This window comes from Leptinotarsa decemlineata, unplaced genomic scaffold (genome assembly GCF_025532065.1).
Source record: "Leptinotarsa decemlineata unplaced genomic scaffold, Ldec_3_MD MMD2_tig00026294_RagTag_RagTag, whole genome shotgun sequence".
Taxonomy (NCBI): Eukaryota; Metazoa; Arthropoda; class Insecta; order Coleoptera; family Chrysomelidae; genus Leptinotarsa; species Leptinotarsa decemlineata.
The window spans coordinates 1,601,474-1,621,978 of record NW_027412674.1 but is presented as its reverse complement, the minus strand read 5'-3'; the positions used below and the strand labels follow the sequence as shown (position 1 = coordinate 1,621,978).

Sequence of the window (20,505 nt, the reverse complement as noted above, 5' to 3'; positions counted from 1 at the left end):
ACTACTCACAACAGGCATTATACAGCATATTGCGGACACCCTTATAGTGGCACCTGGAATGGATACAACGATTCACACGTGTCCCCAATTTCACCAAAATCGCTTGTGAGTGAGGAGGCATATGCCCTCTTTTAGGAACAGGAGGGAACAAAGCAGCACTTTTGAGGTGTTGTTTTTCCTTCTCTCTTTTAATAAACTGAACTCTGTTAATTGATTTGTATTTTATGATTCAATAAAATCAATGTTTCTTTCGGGTCAGAGTTCGATGCTGATAAAACTCAGTTTCAATTTGATGGATTGATAAGCCACGATCCATGATAATAATAACCCAATTTTCACAAACAATTCAATTTCTAGACGCATTTCGCTAACATCGTAGTAGGTAGCTTCTACCGAGAAGGCTACGGTGTTAGCGAGACGCTTCTAGAAATTGAAATGTTTTTGACAATTGTGTAATCATTATCATGTTTAGTGTCAATTATTTTCATCAAGTAACGGATCAGTCCATTCATATTTTGATAAGTCACATGTTGCAATTCACCTTCAAGAACATACAAATGAGACATATTATCCAAAACGAATTTCGACCTTCCGCTCTTCAGCGTCACTTTACCTATTGAAATCAAGACAATACAATCAAGAGAATAGCTGGTTGACTTTTATTCCACACTATTGGCAGGAAATAGTCCATTATTTTGCCACCATGTTTGGAGCGACCTGCACAGTCGGGCATACGACCTTCAACTTCGACTGAGTTGAAGATTTTCGTGATCGTTTTCCAAAAATGAAGTGTCACTTTCCGCTCCCAGAATTATATAATTGTTCATTTAAGTGATAGTGTGAACTGAATCGAATTGATGTGAGTGCTGTGGAAAATAATCACCTACCTGAACAAGACTGTAATTGTGTATAGACATATAACCTACTATAACGTTTTTCTCAAAGTGAGTAATTTTTATTTTCCACTGCTGTTTACCAACTAGCAAAAAAAATCTTCTGTAGGATGATAAAAATAATTGTTGAAATTTATTGAATGCAAAAAATTGGTGGAATCTCTTATTATAAATATTCTCGTATTATGTGGAAAGAAAAAATATGAATAATATTCATAATATATACAGTGTGTATGCATGGTCTTGAATATAAAATGCAACCATCAGATATTCCTTTTTTTTCAGTAATATATGTGGTTTATTGAAAAATTCGAATATGATTGTAAACAATATCGAAAATTATTGTTCTACAACAATACAAATATAACTTTAGTCATGTGAAATCTAAGATGCACTGATAAGGAAATGAGTTATTAATAGTAGATGAGAAATATTTGACAGTGAACGCCAATTAAATTTGTTGACATTCTGGTGACATTTCAGTCCAAGATCCCAGAGCGATCAGACATAACTTTCACATAGATATGAACTTAGGTTCTCAATAGCATCTAATGTTCTTTGAATACCTGCGTGCTTGTGGACCTTGCCTTGTGACACCTGTGCTGGTACAAAGTTTAAAAAAAAATCTGTTTTTCCGTTAATCAGCTGACACCCCCATACGAACGACAATTCTCAGGAGTTGAGAAACTTGTGCGAGCTATGGACTAACGAGGTCTTACCTTTTAACGTGTGATTCCTAACACGGTTGCAGAATCATCCCAGCTTCAACCAGATAAATTCTCTCGAGAAAAATATTTGGTCGAGGCAGGAATCGAACCCACGGTCTTGCGAACGTGAGTCGGACGCACTACCACCGCGGCCAATGCCACAATGTGAGGTAAGAACGGTAACTAAAAATAACAGTAATAACTTGAATTCATATGGCTAATATATATATATATATATATATATATATATATATATATATATATCTTGAAAATCAAAAAATAAATAGATAAGTACTCTTTGATCATTCCCATATTGATTTCAATATGGGAATGTATACCGGTGGCTCTTAAATTGAAATCAATATGGGAATGATCAAAGAGTACTTATCTATTTATTTTTTGATTTTCATGGAATTATTTTCCAGCAGCTTGACTGCATTAACCTTTCTAGATTTTATATATATATATATATATATATATATATATATATATATATATATATATATATATATATATATATATATATATATATATATATATATATATATATATATAGAGAGAGAGAGAGAGAGAGGAAGGATAGTCGTTGCTGACTAGTTAAGATGGGGTATTGCAGCAAGTAAATGAGTACTCTTTTAAGTTAGTCCAAGCTTTCGGAAAATTTTATTCACATCATCAGGGAAACTCTTATGTGAGGATGGTTACATTGATGTTGAAGAAAAAATATTGATACATTGATTTTCCCTGATGATGGAAATAAAATTTTCCGAAAGCTTGGACTAACTTAAAAGAGTACTCATTTACTTGCTGCAATACCCCACTATCCAATAGTTTATATATATATATATATATATATATATATATATATATATATATATATATATATATATATATATTGTTGCCTAGAAAACTAAACCGTAAAAAATTCTAACAAACATCTGTTAAAATAAAGTTAAAATTTAAATCATGTAAATACCAATAGAAATACAAAATAAAAAGTCACATTTCAGTGTGCCTTCCACCACGTTCAATGCAATCAATTGTCCTTTTTAAAACAGCTTCAACTGCATTCTTTATACTACGGGGTTTCGTGCTTATAACACATTCTCGAATAACTGGCTCTAAAAGGTTTATATCTCGAAAAGGTCTTTGCTTATACTCCTTTTCTTTTAAGTAACCCCACAAGAAGAAATCTAGTGGGGTTATATCAGGAGATCTAGTCGGCCAAAAGTGTTCCATATTGCGACTGATTACTTTGCCCCTAAATATTTCCAAAAGACGCTCTTTAGCCACCCTAGCCACACCTAGCCGAATAGGTGCACCATCACATTGATATGTACCACACAACATTTCTTACTTGAAGGGGCATATTAACCAAAACTTCAGCAAGTTCGGTATTAACAAAGTATAGGTAGTCCGCAGATTTTAAATTATGTCTAAAAAAGTATGGTCCTATGATTTGATCGTTTAATATGCCACACCATACATTCGTCTTTAACGAATATTAATCTCGACATTCGATTACGAAATGTGGGTTTTCTTTTGCCAACCACCTGCAGTTTTGCGAGCTCACAACGCCATTTGAAGAGAAGGTCGCTTCATCTGTCCATAAAATTTGATGAGGAAAATGATAATTTTCTTCTTTTTCCCCTTGAAACCAAAAAGAAAAATACAAGCGCATATCGAAGTCCCTTTCTTTTAATGTATTGATAAATTTCGGTTTATAGGGCGTGAATGTATTCTTGTGTAAAATACGTCGTACACTCTCTCGTTTAACATCTGTTCTATCTGCAATATCTTGAATACATGTTTTTTTATGTTCTACGACATCCAAACATATCTCAAATTCCACTTCTTCAGTATGTCTAGAAGGCTGATGTGCTTTTCTAAAATTACTCTCAACCGAGCCAGTAGATTTAAACTATTAGCTATTATCCTACAAACTGTTGACTGGTGAATATTTCTTGCAGATGTCTGGCATTGAAAATATCCGCTACTTGTCGGTGACCGACAAGTAGCTGATTTCAATTTTCTCTTGAAGATTCAGCATTTTTAACAACACACTAGACAACGAATAAACTATTTTAAATCTAAAACTGATAAACACTATTTTGAGTTATTCTACAAATGTCAGATGACAATAAAATATTTTGCTTATTCAGTTCAGTTCAATTGATTCCACAGTACCCTTAGTTTAATTTCGTTGTAATTTTTTGTAATTAGTAAATCAAAGTTTAACTGTTTGAAAAGTGCAGTAAAGAATGAAGTATTGACTTTTCATTGATATTGTTTTTTAATTATGCTTATGTATCAAGCTATTTCGCAAAAAGTAGAAATAAAGTGAAATATTTATCTGTTTTTAAAAACTGTATCAACTTTGCATCATTTTTGGCATAATTTTTTCTGGTGTTTTAAATTTAGAATTTAAATTTACATTTAGAATTGCAATTGGTAATGAAAATGCTTTGGAAAGATAAGTTAGGCATAAAGCACTAACTTTGTTGAGGTTTGGCTAAATTTGAGAAATCGGCAAATGTAAAATTTTCGAAAAACTGTAATGAAACTAAATTTGTACTAGAGAACTAAAAATTGGTAAACGGGTAAAAAATTAAAAAACAATCATCTTCTCGCCTTACCGATTTTCGAAATTTCGAGCAATAACTACTTTTCTGAACATTTTTTGGAAAAATGTCAAATTTGACAGGGAAGAAAAATCACTTGATCGGTCATATTCATGTCATTTGGCATCATTTTTAAAGCACAACCTAATGGAGATATGAAAAGTTGCTTGAAGAGATGAACAAAAAAAAATCCCATTTGATGCGGACTTTATGTGTAACACTGTATATATACAATAAAATGAAATGGATTAGCAGGGTCTCTCGGTCAAAAAATCAAAAATCAAACTCTGCTATACTCTGCCAAGCTTTCGCTTCTATTGGGAAGCTTCTTCAGGGCAGTAAAAATGAGTGAAAAACAATTATTGGACATATAAATTTACGAAAAAGTTAAACATGTATAGGATTTTTTGTGGGTTTGACAAACCCACAATTTACCAATCCCTTGACAACAAGGATATTGCGGTTGCTATAATTCTCGATATTGAAGGAGCATTTAACATTGCACTACCTGAATCTATAGGATCGTCTCTGGCTAGAAAAGGTATAGAATCGACCTTAACTGGCTGGATCTATGTCATGCTGGTAAACAGAAATGCAACTACCACTCTTCAATGTGAGGCCATTAGGTTCAGGGTTACCAGAGGAACTATGGAACTAGATGAAGGTCATTTTGAACACTTCATCGGTTGATTGTGTCGCCATTGATATTACTTTTTTGATTTCCTCAATAAAATGAGAGAAAGCGAATTTTCTGTTTTATCTTGAATAAAACGTTCAACATTTCTCAATAACGAATCAACCAATTACAGAATCAATAGAGGGACTGAAGACCTTTCAAAGGATGTATCACTCGACCCCCCATGCTATTGAAAAAAATAGTGGGGGGTAGTTGCTGACCGCAAGGGGGTGAAGTTTCGGGTATGATTTTCATATCACAATCAGTCCCCCTAAAAATAAAAATTGACGTGTTCTTTGAAATTTCTGATTTTACTTCCGTTTCTGACTGGCTTCAAGTTTTCGTTGGAACGCTCTATTATATCTATACCAATTTTATGACAAATGGCTTTGAAAACAACGGAAATTTTAGACCGCTACGGAACTTCTACTTAATAATATATAGACTTGAAACTTCCCATGAAAAAAAAAAATCTATTCAAAGCTATTTTTCCGCATAGGAATAAAACTACTATCCATGCTAGATGACTCTCCCAAGTCACCCAACACATATAGTATTGAGTAAGTTCTAGTATTTTGTGTTAACACTACATCACATCCACCGATTGAATTTTCATATTGTTTTTATATAATAAACGTGGAAACCATCAAAATATACTATCCGAAGAAATACGAAGATGTATTATTGAGGTTCTGATCGATGAAGACACGGTGCCAAAAAATAGAGTCAATGAGAATAGCTATGCTGCATATTCTGATATGACTGTTGCTCTATAGTCACGAGTAACTAAGTAATCAAATTCTATTGACTTCATTCATTTGGCGAAACTGAACTTCTTGCCTATACCAGACTTCGTAAAAATGGTTCGATTATTTTGTCAGAACAGAAATCATTTCATCACAGTCAATGTTTTCACGGTGTATACAATATCTGAATGCGTGAGAAGTAACGACCTCGCCACCCAATTAACTTTATTATATATCGTTAGAGATTGAACAAGTCATGGTATATTTTGGGAACAAAGCAAAAACCATTCATTTCGTATAATTTGGTAAATACAGGTGAGGAGAGCTTTATGAGCCCTATACATGTATATTTATAAGGCAATTTGGAAAAGTAGATGGCTTAGAATGCCCTTATCAATAAAGGCAATCAAAGTTTTTTTTCACTTCGTTACTGATTTATAATTGAAAAGGGGTTATTTTGAAAGTCTACATTCGAATCGACATAGAAAATCACAAATTCAGTAACTTGGTGTCTTTTAAATTGATCATCTTCAATTCATGTTCGCTGCCGTGTTCAACCTCGTACTTGTCTTATTTGTCGCTTCGCTGTTTCTGCATTGAATGATAATAAATTATAGTACAATTCCATTTTAGTAGGCACTAAATCCTCAGAAATATCATTTCATTGAAACAAATATATTGTTGTCAAGGTTGTAGTTCTCATCGGTTCAGTATAATTTCCGTACGCCACTGCAAAAGACAGATTGAGGCTAAACCTTAAGTCATTTTCAAAGAATTTGGTGCCTACTATTTTGCAATTATAGTAAATATGTAATAACATACTTGAGGGCCGGATAGGAAATAATAAATGCTCATATCACCCAGAGTCCATCTAATGAAGTTTTGGACATTTTATAATAATTGTTGAATATTACTGGTGTTTTTTCCCAACACCAAACCGTTATTTTGACATCTCGACACCTGTTTCAATCACCAAGTGATCATCTTCAAGAGGAAGATCTTCCTCTGTATTGCCAAACATGCGCCAAACTAACTGACTCTTATAAGAAAACAAGTATAGCTGAGGCACCAGTCAATCTAATAATAACACTGATGATCTTGAAACATAACTTAACCTCTGACGGAAGCATCAAAGTCTTACGAAGGTTCGAATTTGATGAATACTTCAATCTAGCAGACCACTATTATAATCTTTATGCAATCATTGTTCACTGCGGTTCTGGCGTTGAATCTGGTCATTATTACTCCTTGGCCAAAGACGAAACGGACTGGTTTAAGTTTGACGATAGTCATATCACTAAGTTTTCTGGCGATGTATTGAATTTATTGGAGCCTCTAAAGACACCCTACATTTTTTTATGAAAGAGAGGATATTGGCAGATCAAGATCTTCAGATAATATGGTGCAGGTTTTTTCTGGTTTTCCTGCAGCTGAAAAAGCAAATGCGCCACTGGAATCAATGAAGTCTCCCTGGAGTGCCAATTAATTTTTGTTGTTTTTTTATAATTTCATGATTTGTATTTTGGAAGTGTCATCATTATATAATATATTTGTATTGTATAATGCAGGTAATGGAATACTCAACGATTTTGCAAAAATATTTTAAAATTTATTTCGTTCATGATATTTTTTATTATATGTCAAATGTTCAAATAATTAGGAAAAAAAAGTATTCAATATTTTTATGAACAATTCGTTATAAACAAATTCACAACTGCGATAATCTTTTTTTTCTCAAACTGCTAAAAATTACAAAAATTATTTGCTACAAAAGTTGCATGAACCACTTGATTTGTATAGTAAAAAATTAATATAACTTCAAAACTATTAAAGATATGAAAATGAACATTGGATTCATTTTTATATAGAACTGATAGATTTTTCGATTGAGCTCTTTAATGAATTTGTAACTATTTATAATCAATTGTTATTTGCATAGTTTTATGAAAGTAAGAGGCAATTTTGATGTTTTTCCCTATTATTTTTCCAGCATGATGAATAACGCAAATACGGAAATATACCTTCGAGGAAATATCAACAACCGATGCAATTTATAAATAATCTGGTTTTTCATATGTTACTTCACACTATTTTTAAAAATAATAGAATTATTTATAACAATAGTTTGCAGTTCAAATATATAGTGAATAAAATCATCACAAATATAGCCGAATAATGATGAATAATCATTTACGAATATGAAAATACATTAATCTTTCAATTAACAAATCGAGTGGTTCGTGCAACTTTTGTAGCATGAAATTTTGAAAATTAGGTACAATAAAAAAAATTGTTAAATCGGAATTTGAAAACTTGTTCGCGACAAAAATCATTGATTGTGTCTGTGTTCAGAAGCTTATGAATTCGGAAAGTTCATAGCAGAGACCTGAAATGTATTAATGTCGACAGGTATGTATTGTAATTTGTTCTATTCATGATGCCTTCAACAAAATGGAAATTGGTTTGAAAGATATTCATTTCTTAATCAAATATTGAATGAAACCTAACTAGAGGAAAAACAGTGAAGTCTTGGGGCTGCAGTGTTTTCAGGAAACTTGAAAAAAATTGCCATTTCCCCAAGGAAGGGAACAATTAACGTACAAGTATATTCCTGACAGTTCACATCACTGTGGACAGCACAAACGTGCTCGGTTCAATTATCTAGTGCATCGTCCTTTGACGTTTCCTCTCTCACGTGAGAGGTTTACAAAAGAAATAGTGACAATACAGGAAATAACAGTCAGTAACGGTTTGTCGAGGGTTATTGCAGATGATATCATCTCGTCTTTTAGAAGTGATGAAAATCAAGATGAATATATCTCAGTTCCATACCAATACACGAAAAACTTTGGAAATATTTTCAAGGCACCAGGTATAAAGGTGGTATTTGAAACAAGGCATACACTACTAGTGGAGCGCCTGGGGGTTTTCACCTCGGATTAGAGTTATAGTGAATGAATTAATATGATCGATGTGGGATATTGTTTTTTAAACTATAAATTGCAATTTTTACCCGACATTTTTTTTTGCACTCCATTTTTTCATTGTTTAAACAAATTTTTATAAAAAATTTATGTTTGACTATATATTTTCACTTTAAACAGTAATTTTTTTTATTTATATGTTGAATCTCACCTGAGTAGACATATAGGAAAATTTTTCAAAGATACCTGTTTCAATGTATTTGTGTTTAAAATAAACCGACGAAGAACTTAAAAATTATATGAATTACGAATTGGCACCATATCCACTTGTTGTATTTGAAGATGGTGAACTGCGAAAAACAAAAAAATTAACATTTTACGAATTATTTCCGGAAATTTCTCTTAATTTAAAAAGTGTAGAAAATCTCTATTATGTTATTGACGGATGCATGTTACTACATCGTTGTAAATGGCAATTGAATGAAACGTTTGCAATGATGTGTGACCATTATGTAAGATATTTGAAAAATAATTATAATAGTAACAATACGTGGTATTTGATGGGTATAAAAAAGATGGTATTAAATCAGCCGAACGGAATCGTCGCGCAATAAAAAATAAATGTGCAGATATTGAATTTGAAGAACATATGACTTTAAAAATTGCTCAAGATAAATTTTTGACAAATAGTAAAAATAAAATTCGCTTGATAGAAATGTTGAGAATTAAATTAGCTGACAACAATATTTTTACATGCCAAGCGGAAAGCGATGCCGACAAATTGATTGTTGAGACGGCAATGAATTCAAAAGATGTTGTTATAGTTTCAGAAGATATCGATGTCTTAGTGATATTAACGGCATTGTTAGATGAAGATCGTGAAATATATTTTCTAAAACCATCCCGAGGCAAAGTTCAGCAAAAGATATTTTCATCGAAATGTTTAGAAAAATCATTACCAAATTGTAAAACATATTCTTTTTTTACATGCCTTCACGAGTTGTGACACTACTTCTGCGTTTTTCAATAAAGGAAAAATTAAGTTTGCCAAAAATTTTGAGAAACGGATTGATTTACACGACTCAGTAAAAGTATTTAAAAATATCAATGAAGACCCCAATAATATATTGCAAGCAGTTGTAGCATGTATTTTGAGTTTATATGGCGCTCCGTCTAAAACTCCTGATTTAAATACATTGAGGTCCAATTCTTTCATAAAAGCAACAGCCAAAAATACGAGTGTTTTTTTGTCATCACTGCCTCCAACAACTGATGCAGCGTTTGAGCACCTTAAAAGAGTTTACCTACAAATTCAGATATGTCTAGGAAATGACGTAGTTATTGAAAATTGGGGATGGAAGTATTTCAATAACATGTACATCCCAACAACAATGAATCAATTACCTGCTCCGGATAATTTATTGCAAATGTTATTTTGTAATTGCAAAAAGGGATGTGGAGCTGCGTGTGGATGCAGAAAAAGTGGTTTATACTGCAGTGTAGCATGTTTACAGTGCAGCGGAAATAGTTGTTCCAATACTTCACCTATTATACAGATAGATGAAGTAGAAGAAAATATTTGATGTAGACAACAATGTAATATATTTCCGGGTTTTCCTGTAGCTGAAAAAGCAAATGCGCCACTGGAATCAATGAAGTCGCCCCGGAGCGCCAATTAATTTTTATTGTTGTTTTTATTTCATTTTTATCGTTGTTTTAATAAAAATTCATATATTCAAATAAACAGATTTTGTACTAATAATTTTCTTTTTCTTTTCATTAGTCGTAATTAATTACCTTATTTTTTTAAATGTACACAATAGAGTACATTTCATTTATAATTAAACTGGCCAAGAAATTCCATTGTACATAGCAGCTGTCGCTCCGCTCTCCCCTCCACGTTTTTCTACGTGTTCGAGATCCCTACTGCTATTTTTATACACAGGTATCTTTGAAAAATGTTCCTATATGTCTACTCAGGTAAGATTTAATATATAAATAAAAAAAAATTACTGTTTTAAGTGAAAATATATGGTCGAACATTAATTTTTTATAATAATTTGTTTAAACAATGAAAGAATGGAGTGCACAAAAAAAATTGGGTAAACATTGCAATTTATAGTTTAAAAAACAATATCACACTTCGATCATATCAATTCATTCACTATAACTCTAATCCGAGGTTTTACCGTTTTGAATGCTCCAGGCACTCCACTATACAGAGCCTTTTAGAAAATCCAAAGGACAAAGTCGAGAAATCGGAAAAGTCTGGAATTTATGAAATTAAATGTAAGGACTGCGATGCAAAATATTATGGACAGACTAAAAGATTTATTAAAATGAGATGTAAGGAACACTTAGCAGGTAACATAGTTTTCGAATACAATATTTATTCTAATCTCATAACGAACATTAATAAACAACACGTGTGGACTCCAAGAGTGCTTTGCTGTGACTGTTCTCATTCAACCGATCCAGGCTTACTCGTCATCTCCTACATATAATGAAAATTTCTGACCGAGTATCAAAGACAAATATTTTCTATTAGATATTCCATGCGGTGGGGAATATTGAAATAAAAATAAATTCAGAGCATTCACCTACGGCAATTCGATCGAGCATTGTTCCTCTATAAAACGACGGTTATTGCATTTTTGTTGTGGGAGATAACTCCCAAACAAATGACTCTGTGTTCAGTTTTCACAGCACAGCATTTCTTTTATTCTTTTTGAAGTGTTCCGGGCGACTATCTATATCAAAATCGCACAGTTGGCATTTGTAACTTTGAACAAAAGGAAGAATAACTGAGTCGTTAAACGGATGCAAACTTCATTAATTACCGACTTGTCCAATTCATTTGTGATTTATGTTTCGTTCAGATAAGAGGTGGAATGGTTTCCTATTCGATTTAAATTTTGTAGAGGTAATTCAAATTAATGAAGATGATGTTGGTGTTTTCATCTTGCATCACATTTTTTATACTTACAATGAGAATAATATCCGAATATCAATATTAGTTATTTTCGGAAACATCTCGAAAATTATTAATTTTGTTGACCATCGAACACGAAAATGAAAAAATTACCAATGAAATTATTATTCACACATGATAGGACGGTAGCCTGATGGGTTGACATGGGTGGTTTGCTCTACTCACTCAATCGACCGCTGTGTGAATCGATGGTTCAAACCGCAAGGCCGGACAATTGACTTTCACTTAATATCGTGTTTGGAATCACACGTTGAAAAGTAAGACATCGTTAGTCCTCAACTCGAACAAGTTTCGACTTTTGAAAATTCCCGTTCGTAGAGGGCGACAGCTGATTAACGAAAAAACAGATGAAAACATTTCTGTGAAATATCGATTTTGTATCGGTCTTCGAAAGTTAACCACTAATTATATAATGATGAAGAAGTAGAAAGCAACAAAAGATTTTCTTTGCAAAAAATTGAACTCTTCTGACACATTATCTTTCCAATAATTTGATAATTTCAATAATTTGATTCCTGACTCCATACAGAAAGCTACAAATAGTGGTATGCAGAAAAGAATATATTCTTGTTTTGAACAAAACGGCAATGTCTTTGAACATCTGTTGAAATGAACCACAATATTATTTGAATTTAAAGAAATTATGTTAAAAAATATAAGCAAAATAAAATTAGTGTATCCGATATCAATAAACAAAGAGATAATTCATTTCTCTGATAGTATTTTATTTAAATACATCCATTTTCATGTTGAGTTGCCTTTTACCAACGACAGAGATTATATTAGTTAATTTGTATTCAAAGCTTTCTTAGTTTGGTATTGCTTCGAATGATTTACATTTCAAATATTTCCCAAAATCGGATATATCCTGCCAGGGATGTATTTTAGGTACAGGACATTCTTCATGAATTTGATATCTTTTTTTTCTTAGTATCTGAAAATGACAGAATAGTATGGTTTCCATTTGAAAAAATTGTGCTTATCAGTTTTCTCGATGTTATGTTTAAGGTGGAAATTTCGACCACCCTGTGAATTATTTTCGAAAATTCGATGGACTTGTTCATGACTTGATGCTTGAGGTGTGATTCTGTGAAATTTTACATTCTCAACTGTTATTGTCTATGAGTTATGATTTTTTCGGAGTGGTGCTGTGACTGTCAAATTTTTCAGAAAAAAATTATTATCTCGAAAATTTTTTGCCAAAAAAATTATCCTATCAAATTTGTCTATTTCTAGTCATGTGTGTAGAAATAACCAATGAAACCATCATTACACTGATAACTACCCATGGATAGTTTTCACGGGTAGTTATCACTTATGTCGTGACATTGCTAAGCAACCAACACAATAAAGTTGTTTGACATTTCAGTAATTCAATTTATTTCGAAAATGTCACTTCCTCGCTTTGGTGTTCAAAATGATGCGGCAATTGACAAAATCATTGAAGAAAATACACCAAAAAATACTGTCAATAGTAAAAAAATACACTTGGAAAATATTTATGGAGTTTTGTGACGCCAGAAAATATGAATTGGATGGAAATCGTACTCTCGAAGAGCTTGCATTAATACTCAAGGATTGGGCGATTAATATGAGAAAAAAGGATAGCACAGAGTTTAAGGAGGCTACTGTTAAAACCGTATGGAATATAACAAGCAAATTATTACAAGAAAAGTATTACAAGGAGTATAATATCATGCTAGACCCCTTTAAAAGTGTTGCATTCAAACAAGCGCGGAATGCACACGACGCAGCACGAAGAAATTTACAAACAGATCCCACTAAACGCAAAACAAGCTCAGTACCATTAACTTCAAATGAAATGAGTAAAATTATAAACTTTTGGGATGAAAATACCCCTATAGGACTCCTACGCAAATTTTATCACATAGCAGTGGTGGAATTGGCTTGGAGAGGTGGTGAAGGTGCTGCTTGCTTAGTTGATTATTTTCATATCGAAAAGGACAACAATGGATCTCCAACTAATAGGATAGAATATAATCCAATTTTCAGTAAAACCTGCCAAGGGGGTTCAAAGAACTGCGCCTCTAGCAAATGGTTAGTTCAAAATAGTGATAACAATGCTTGTCCTGTCAGATTATTCATTAAATTATTATCAAAACGAGGCACAAATATCAAGACAAATAGACTATTTTTAAGGCCAAATCGTCACTGGAAGACAGGAAGCGATAACTGGTATGACAATATGCCTCTGGGTAGAAATATAATCAACGGATGGACGAAATCTTCTGCTGAAGCAATTGGCTTGGATACGAAACAGAGGAAAATAACCAATCACTCTAATAGAGCAACTGCAGTCAGTCAACTATCTAAGAGTGGAGTTCAAGAACAGCAATTGTTGAAAATTACTGGGCACAATAATGGAAATTCCATAAAACCTTATTTGAATATTGATCAGGAACATCATAACCAAATAATCAATAGTATGCGTGGAAACACCTATGCAGTAACCGAGGCAAATACAGCAAGATCAACGTAATATCATTATACGAATTGTTCTTTTAATAACTGTGTGTTCAATAAATAATTTTGTTCGAATTGCAAAAAATTTTCTCACCGAATATCCCTCGAACATTGATAAATAACTCATAATTTTATCACAACTTCCTCAAGCACGTTATTTTAGGTAACATCCCTCCGCCTTCGACGTCGGGATGTTACCAAATAACGTGCTTTCGAAAACTGTGATAAAATTATTTCGTTAGTTATCAATGTCCTTGGGATATTATAGCTGAAAACTAACAAATTTGGGTATAGGTGTCGTTAAACAAAGTGGGCCTGAAATGTGCTGAGAAATTTAAAAATGTAATAAAACAGTGTGCTCCATTTGAAATAAGGAAGTTGCCCTCTACTTCCGTTATAACGGAAAGAGACCGGAAGTTGACAATATTTTAGTTAAGAAGGCCAGTGGAAACTCAATTATATGAAATCTGCAAAATGATCAAATCTTTCAAATTAACGTACCTATCCACATTGTCACAGGTGAACAAATTTCAGGTACTCAATTAAGTTGAGGACCTCTATTATTACCTACTGAGAGAAGTTAACCAAACTATCAGATTTCCATCTTTAGAAGAAACTATCTGATACTTTGGTTCAGACCAATCACGTCGTGGAAAATCGTGAATTTGCGAATTTGAGAGGAAATTGAAGTGAAGAAAATAAATATAATTTTGTTCAAAGAAGAATGTAGGATGTATCCTGTCAAATTACTCATTTATCTACTTATTGCTTTCTTTTCCTATAAGAAATGAAATTTCGAAACATTCATCTCTTCCAAAGTACCTATACAGTAGGTTCTGGTAGATGTTTGCCAGAAAAACAACTACTTCTCTGGCTAATACCACGATTTACATTAAATTATAGGTATTCGACAGACCTCACAATGGTTATTCTTGCAGATGCAAATGCAAAACGCATCGAGTATTCAGTGCACAGAGGAAAGCATAGATGCCTACTGATATTTCTTTATTTATTGTTGTGAAATGTGTTATTTTCACTTATTTGTTATCAGCTGTGAACCGATTGGGGCAAGGTTGCTCAATAAATATTCATTCTACTGTGATGTGGTATATACTGATCGATAGAAAATTTTGGACTATATAATAATAATAATAATATCATTTATTATTGAAAAGAGAGAGAGAATGTATACAGCAAATACCATTTTTTGCATAAATGATACCTTCTCGATAAGTGAGCAAACATTTGTTTCGAGATAGAATTATCTTACTTAACTACATAAAAAAATATTTTCAATCCAATACAAGAACATTACGAAAAAAAGCATCACACTTAAAAAAAATATATGGAAATGACAGTGTAATACAAAAAGCAAACACAAAAATGAAAACATTTGTACACTAGATATTTTTTTGCATAGATGATACATACTCGATAAGTTAGCACCTGTTTCGAAATGAAACTATATTACTCAAATGCCTAATAAATATTCAGTCCAATACAAGAGCACCACGAAAAAAGCAATACGCTTAAAAAATATATATGGGAATAAGAGAATACTTAAAGAAAGCAAACACATTGATGAGATCATTTTAAAAGTACAAACAATTTGGAATAACTAATAAAAATAAAAATTAAACTCGTGCATGAAGAATTGAAAAGGCGAGTATAAATAAGATAAAATGAAATGAATCAGTTGAACAAATTTGGTTCGACGATATTTACATTTGGCACTTGGTGATTCGTATATGAATCGTTTCATCTCATTTTCAAACATGTTGAAGTTCATCATTTTTTTAATATGGTCAGGAATAACATTGAACGCCTTGGGTGCTATATATGAAAATGATCGCTGACAAACAGATTTGCTCATCTGTGGAACAACATAATGGTGTCTTTGTCGGGTACCACAAAACCATCGTCGAACGCACTGTTCGACGATGGTTTGCGAAATTTTGTTCCGAGGGTTTTAACCTCGAAGATGAGCCCCGAAATGGTCAACCTACAGTTATTCAGAACAAGAATTTGAGGACCATAGTGAAGACTGACCCATCACAAACGATGCGTGAGATGGCGTGAGAATTGGTTGTCGGTTCCCATACGGTTCTTGATGGTTTAAAATGTATTGGAAAAGTCAAAAAGTTCGAAAAGTGAGTGCTCCACGATTTGAAAGATCGACAGAAAATTTAGCTTTTCGAAGTATGTTCTTCTTTGCTTTTCCATAACCAAAACTTTCTTTTTTTTGATCGTATCGTTACGTGTGATGAAAGTGGATCATTTAAGATGACAGAAGACATTCAGAACAGTGGTTGAATACCTTTGAGCCACCCAGGCACTTCTCAAAAGTGAAAACCCACCGAAAAAAAACATGACAAGCGATTGGTGTGATTCACTATAACTTTCTACAACCGGGTCAAACCATCACAGCAGAGTCCCATTGTTAGGAACTCGACGGAATTTACCGAAAACTGCATCAGCAGCAGCCGACACTGGACAACAGAAGAGGTCAGATACTTGAACGAATTGAGCGTCGAAATTCTGCCTCACCCACCATATTCACCAGACCTTTTACCAACTGACCACCATTTTTCCAAACACTTCGGTTCTTCCTCACTGGTAGAACCTTCGCCAATCAGGACCAGGCAAAAACTGCCTTCGTCGACTTCTTCGAATCCCGCGTACACAATGTTTATGCTTACGGAATTAATCGATTTTTTTACGTTGGCAAAAGTACACTGATTGGAATGACGTTTACTTTAAGTAAATTGAATAATTATTGACTAAGATAATGCAGTTTAAATTGGACTCATAAAAACAAATAATAGTTTACTAGTTCAGTGTTATTTGTACCGACTATTTTGTTTATATTATATGATGTACGACTATTAACGAAAGCCATTCTAATCTGAAATATTCACATATGTAGAATTTCAATGTTTGACTGAACTAATATGAGCAAAAGTTAATATGTACCTACCGCGGTGAATGTGTATGCCATACCACGACTTACAAAGCCAATTATTTAAAATTCTATAATAAAATGAGAGCAACATAACAATAGTTAATACAATGAAGTATAAAACACTTACATGGAGAAGAAACTATTTTATAATGGAGAAAAGAAAATTGTCACATGCCACCAATGAATAAATGATCACATTGACATGTTGATAATAATGAAAAAATATTTGTTTAAAGTAGTAAAAGCCATGGAAGTTTATAACACCATAAAAGATTGTAGATAAAGGCTTAGAGCCTTTATATTCTCTCATTAACATCAAAATCATCAAACGGTACATGAAAAGGAATTATAATGAAATATATCCGGACTGAATTGAAAAAGAAAAGTCAACTGTCAATAGAGAAATAAATTCGATATGAACCATGACAAGAGATTTGCAAACACAGAACACAACAGGAGAAGGACCAACACATACATATCGATTCGTGTTCTGAGCAAACAGATCCTATACCATAATACACGCCATCTTGTTACAAAAATTAGTGAAAGTAATCCTATGAGTTGAAATGTAGTTGACTACATTTCAACTCATAGGTTGGAAGAAAAATTGTTCAGATCAGCACCACCAAAAGAGACTTCTGTTGTCCAATGAAGAAAAGGTGTCAAACAACTGGAACTGACTACCAAACAACTGTACAACCATACTAATAAAAGGAAAAAATAAGGATTTATGGAAGATCAAGGCAGGGGAATTTAGTTAAAAATAAGAGAATTGAAAAAAACTTTTGGCAATCACTTTTTGTACTTGTAAATTGAGAGATATAACAGTAGGGTTATCAATAGCAGATTTGATTTAAAAAATTTCGGGTGAATTAAGTAAAGTGCCTTTTTGGCAAACGTATATAAAATATCTAAAACTATGGTTGTAATTGAGAATGTGATTAGAGAACGAACTTTCAGTGTTATAATCACCTAAGTATAGACTTCTGGAATCGTCAATTAGTTTATACTTTCGTAAACTCTTGTTTTAATTTTCTTACCACTTTGTCCGACGTACTGTGCAGAACAATTTGGTTGTGAACACGAAATTTTGTGAACGCCTGATTATACAATCATCCTCTGTATTAGTGCTAATTGTACACCTCTTTTATGGATACCGTGAAGGAAAATAAACTGTTATCGTCAGCCGATGAGAGAGATTAGGAGAATTCGAAATGAAATCATGTATATCCAACAGTTGCTAGGAGTATTTCGTCAGTTTACCAAATAATACTTCACAAAAGTCAAAAGTCATTCTGCCTTAAAATTGATATCCCTACTCAATGTCACATTTCAAAAGATCCCTTATACTTATAACTACTCAAACATTACTTCCACCACGATAATCATCCATTTTCATTAAATTTCAATTTTCTCACTTCATGAAACACAGTTATTATGAGAAAACAATTTCCTTTCAAAAGTTCATTTCAGTATCGATTTCTTCATTATCCTGAAACTCGAAATCGATGAAACTTTATCTAAAACTGTTTCAAACAGCTGATAGAGGCAGGAAAAGTTTCATGGAAATGATCGCTCCATAACATTTTATTGGTTACTGTCACGATCTTTTGGATTATTTTTGAAACCATATTCTAACTAGATATACTTCAAGGAATGCTTCCAAATTGCATCAATTATGATAGTGTTTTTATAATCAATACTCAAAGCGAATGGAATCGATTCGAAAATGAATGAATAATGAAATAGGGAAAAATGGAATGACTTTCTTATTAGTCAGTGGGCTATGCTTGAAGACTGGCAGTAAAGAAATCTAAAGCAAATGAACTTCAAACGTTCAAGCCAGTCTCTATATACCTACACAGTAGGTTTAATGGACTGACGCCTATCAGAAAACAACTACTCTCCTGGCTAATACCACGAAGGGCGTTATATTATATCCGACAGGCGTATCCGACAGTCTTCAAGCATAGCCCACTGACTAATAAGAAAGTTTTCCTTCCTTATTCAGAGGAATCGGGCAAATTACGGATATGCAGTTAGTTAGAACCTCGTCCACTAGATGGAGTGACATTTTGTGATGTTCGCTCCAACTTCGGAAGAGGAATGAAATACTCTGAAAGATTTCCAATCGATTGTGGAATATCATTGACTTTAGGTCGATGATGGTCACTATCTTGCACTGATGAGTGGCTAATAAGCCCGAAACCGGTCTGCAAGTGTGCCCGTTCCAGAATTGAAGGTCGACTCTTTCAGTTGTATTGCCAATTGCATATACAGGAAATTTTCTGTGAAGATTCCTGCACTGACGCCTGTCGGATATAATCCAACGCCCTTCGTGATATTAGCCAGGGGAGTAGTTGTTTTCTGATAGGCGTCAGTCCATTAAACCTACTGTGTAGGTATATAGAGACTGGCTTGAACGTTTAAAGTTCATTTGCTTTAGATTTAAAATGGAATGAAATGGGACGAGACCTGATGAAATGGGATGGTATGGGATTCGATGGTATGAAACGGGATGGAATCATACGAAATATAGTGGAGTGAAGTGGTGTGGGATAGATTGGAGTGTAGTAGGGTGGAGTTGACTGAAGCAGAGTGGAGTAGAGTGCAAAAGGAACGGAAGAAAACGAGAAGAACGGAGAGAAACAAAACGGCACGAAACAGAATAGAATTAACTCGAATCGAATGAAACGAAACATATATCTTTTGAAAAACTTCTTGTCTTCTTTGAGACTTAACTGTTATTTATGGTAATAGGTATTTTATTGAAATTTCAACTGCTATCGTTTCAACTAAACTTCAGATAGGCAATTAGCAATCTTTTTTTCTAGAAGCAGAACAAGAAGCATTCAAGCTGGGCGCTTTTTTCTTATTCACTCATGTTTGTTTGTTACTTTTCTGTTGAATCAAATTCGATCACAAAACTTATATCTTAGCACTGGAAGGTACTCTTCATCGTTCTGTTCGAAAATGGACAAACCATCAACATAATATATCACAGACATTCTGTACTGAAAAATGGACGAGGCAGAAAAAGTAACTTTTGATTGTGGAGATGAATTTGAGTTTGTTACCTTCCTTTAATGAACACTGTTCTCAGTAATCTCTATTATTATATTTTTTCGTGCTTTTTTACACTACCGTTTATTATACGTACAATGCAGTGGTCAGAAAGAGCATGCCACCATATTCAATGTTCTTCCTACTCAGAGATGAGTTAAAAATTGATGAGGTTTTCAGTCGTTGAATAATATAATTATTACTGGCGGGTCTACTTGACATCCAGAAGGTAATACCAACACGTTTGAAAACCTAAAAGGCTGATTTAATGAAAATATTTTGGTTAGTGATGCACTGACAATTAATTTCTAATCAATATAACTCTCTCAGTTGAATACCCGAGAACGTGACTGACAATAATTTTCATCCAATGTTTCAGTCCTCAGTTCATTGCTCCAATATGAACAATATTTGTTTTCCAGCTGTTATCTGAATAT

General features: G+C 33.2%; 1 protein-coding gene across 2 annotated transcripts in view; it reads left to right on the top strand.

The window, feature by feature from the left end:
- Positions 1-20,505, top strand: part of LOC111505874 (uncharacterized) — a 404,328-nt gene that overhangs the window by 255,138 nt on the left and 128,685 nt on the right. Inside the window, exon 1 of one of the 2 annotated variants that reach the window (XM_074180135.1) lies at positions 349-944. The exons of the other annotated variant lie outside the window; for it this stretch is intronic. The gene's annotated coding sequence lies outside the window, so the exon portion shown is untranslated. Of the gene's footprint in view, positions 1-348; positions 945-20,505 lie in introns of those variants that run through there. 2 annotated transcript variants of the gene reach the window in all.